This window comes from Tupaia chinensis, unplaced genomic scaffold (genome assembly GCF_000334495.1).
Source record: "Tupaia chinensis unplaced genomic scaffold, TupChi_1.0 Scaffold000248_1, whole genome shotgun sequence".
NCBI lineage: Eukaryota > Metazoa > Chordata > Mammalia > Scandentia > Tupaiidae > Tupaia > Tupaia belangeri.
Genome location: NW_006159726.1, coordinates 5,097,154 through 5,100,538, shown reverse-complemented (window position 1 = coordinate 5,100,538; position 3,385 = coordinate 5,097,154). Strand labels below are relative to the sequence as shown.

Below are 3,385 nucleotides of genomic sequence, written 5' to 3'. Positions count from 1 at the left end.
TCCCCGGGAACTAACTTTCTATGTTCTGCTCTGGTGGGGAATTGTTGGGATGACACAGAAACAGAAATCCCTGGAGACTTCATCAAATGTTATCAGAATCGGGAGAAAATTAAATGTGACCTCCACATCACGCCATACTCAAAAATTATTTCAAGGTAAAGTTTCAGAACGTGGTCAGCAATGAAAAGATTGAGAGGTTGAAGAGATAGGTATACTTTGAAACCGCATATGCTAAGATAGCTAATCTTCTAAAGTACTTAGAGGCCCTCTCCCATCAGGTAGGTCCTTTGACTTAAGGACTCTTGAAAGCTATCTTATCCTAAAATTCCAACGTAGTTAAGCTACATGCTAGCATAAAAAAAAGAGAAAAAAAAAAAAAAAAGAAAACGTTATCGTCTCTCTTTGGAATGTTTTCTTTTCTTTCTTTCTTTTTTTTTTTTTTTTTTTTTTTTTTTAGGTTTTTGCTATAGGGCACGTGCGCTCCCCAGAAAGACAGAGACAGAGAGATAGAAAGCGAGAAATCACCCCCCCCCAGGGCGGATGGCCACGCCACAATCCCTTCTCTTCCACTCTCTGCTTGGGATCTTGGGCACACACGCAGACGCACCTGGCGTAAGTTTAAGCCACCGGGTCCGGGACGCAAACCGCGGTCGACTACATGGGAGTCCAGCACGCGAACCGTGGTTGACTACATGGGAATCCAGCGACATAACCGTTAGGCTAACCTGCTGGTCCCATGAGTAAAATTTTTTTAAAAAAGAAAACATTCCAAGACCAGCAGTTAGCCTAACGGCTATGTCGTTGAACTCCCATGTAGTCGACTGCGGTTCGTGGACTTTGTGCACATATGCACATGTGCCAGTGTGAGGGTTTTTTTGTTTGTTTTTTGGAGAGGTTTTTGCTCTAGGGTGTGTGCACTCGCCAGACAGACAGAGAGATAGAAAGTGAGAAATCACCCCCAGGAGGGATGGCCACTCCGCAATCTCTTCTCCTCCATTCTCCTCTCGGGATCTTGGGCACACACGCACATGCGGCTGGCGTGAGTTTAACCCCCCGTGTCCGGGACTCGAACCGCAGTCGAGTACATGGGAGTCCAGCGACATAGCCATTACACTAACTGCTGGTCCAGTCAATGTGAGTTTTAAGCCACCAGGTCTGGGACTCGAACTGCGGTTGACTACATTAGAGTCCAGCAATATAACCACTACACCATCCGCTGGTTCCTTATTATTATTATTTTTTAATTTGACCAGAGAGAGAGGGAAAGTGAGAAAGCAAGCCGCCAGGTCTAGGAGTGGTTGGAGTCCTAACTCCAACCACGGTTAGCCATACGGGAATCTGGCACATGCCACTACACTACCTGCCAGCCCCAGTTTCCTCCTCTTTAAACAACATTTAAATTACTGACTATCAATAATCTCATCACAGCCAAGTTCTTTTTTTTTTTTTTTTTTTTTTTTTTTTTTTTTTTTTTTGTCAGACAATTAACAACCATAAGTGAAAAAAGCTCTTCAATAAAAGCCGAATGATCAGAAGGGTCTTCTCATAATGCATCTGAAACCCTCCATCTAGGGCTGCTTCTCTTGCTTTGGATGTCCTCAGAAACATCTTGTTGGCCTCCTCACGGGTCGCCGATACGCTATAGCTAGCTCCACTCAGCGGCTCATCTTTCAGATAATCATAGTCATCCTCCCAGTTATCAAATTCTTCACCCTTGTCCTCGCTCTCAAGTCTGAGCCAGCCAACTGGCCCAGCTGCTCCCCAGGGTTGGGCCCATTACCAAGGCTCTGTTTCTCCTTGACATTACCATTGGCTGGGCCTCCTCCTCCTCCATTGGGCCTTCTTCCTCAAGCTGTGGCGGGACCCAGTTGTGGAAGGGGCTCAAGGATGATTCCTGGTTCCCCCACTTACATCCATCTGGGGAAGGTCACCTTCGCCAGGCATCACATCCATCTGCAGATCATTGCTCTCTTCATATAGCTCAGACAGCTCAGCCATTTCCAACACTGCACAAACTGTCCAATCTCTTGCAAAGCGCTTTCAGCCTATTTAATTTTTTTATCAATGCCTAAGTCTGAGGACTTCTGAGACTATTTGTAAAGAAAATAAATAAGAGGCCCCATTACCCACTTTCTACCAAAGAAACTTCACTTATTCTTACTACCAGAATTATTATTTTTAATTTATTTAAAATTTTTTTCCAGACAGTACAAATTGAGTGGGGATATACAATGTGTATCTCTCTTTTATTATTTGTTTCTTCTTCTTCTTCTTCTTCTTCTTCTCCTTCTTCTTCTTCTTCTCCTTCTTCTTCTTCTTCTCCTTCTTCTTCTTCTTCTCCTTCTTCTTCTTCTTCTCCTTCTTCTTCTTCTTTCCTACTCCTTCTTTTTGTCATAGGGTACATGTGCTCACCAGAGAGACAGAGAAAGGAAGAGAAATCACCCCCAGGAGGGATGGCTATTCTGCAATCCCTTCTCTATTCTCCTTCTGGAATTTTGGGCACACACATGCACATACCCAGTGTGAATTTCAAGCCACCAGGTCCAGGACTTGAACCAGGGTAGGCCACGTGGGAATCCAGCACTTAACCACTATGCCACAATTTATATCTTTCAAAGTCTGGCTCATTTCCCTCAATATTAAGGCTTCTATATTCACCTATTTTGAGTCAAATGGAGGAATCTCATTGTTTCTTACAGCTGTGTAATATTCCATAGCATACATACATGCCACCGTTTTTCAACCCAGTCATCAGTTTTTGAACACTTGGGTTGGTTCCATGTTTTAGCCGTTGTGAGTAATGCTGTAATACGCATGAATGTGCAAGTGTCTTAACTTGCACTCTTAACTTTTTTCTATCACACTTCACATTTGACCAGGTAGCAAATCCTGTGCGCTCTGCCTTCCAAGTGTGTACTGGCTCTGATCACTTCTCACCCTCTCTACTGCTGCCCTGCTCTGGTCACAGCCTTCTGATAGCCTCCTTGATGAACCACTGCAACAGATCCTAATTGGTCTCTCTGTTTCCATTCTTTCCCAGTTAAAATTTACTCTCTGTGAATATCATTTCAGTACTTAAGTCAGTTCAAAATTTCCAGTGTCTTCCCACCTGACTTGACCTACATCCAGGAAAAAAAAATAAGAAAAGTGATCTGCTCCTTGGGTCTTTCTCCAACTTTGCCTGCTACTATCCCAGTCCTTTCTCACTGTGCTCCAGCCACATTGGTCTCACTGATGACCCTTGAATTAAGAAGTTCATTCTCCTGGGGCCAGCAGGTGGCATGGTGGTTAAGGGCGCTGGACTCCCACATGGCTGACCGTGGTTCAAGTCCTGGACCTGGCTGCTTGCTTTCTCACTTTCTCTCTCTCTCTCTGTCCCTCTCTG

At 44.4% G+C, this 3,385-nt stretch overlaps 1 pseudogene; it reads right to left on the bottom strand.

Annotated features, from left to right (window-relative positions):
- Window positions 1–1,400: 1,400 nt before the first annotated feature.
- Window positions 1,401–3,385, bottom strand: part of LOC102498060 (EP300-interacting inhibitor of differentiation 1-like) — a 10,437-nt pseudogene continuing 8,452 nt past the window's right edge.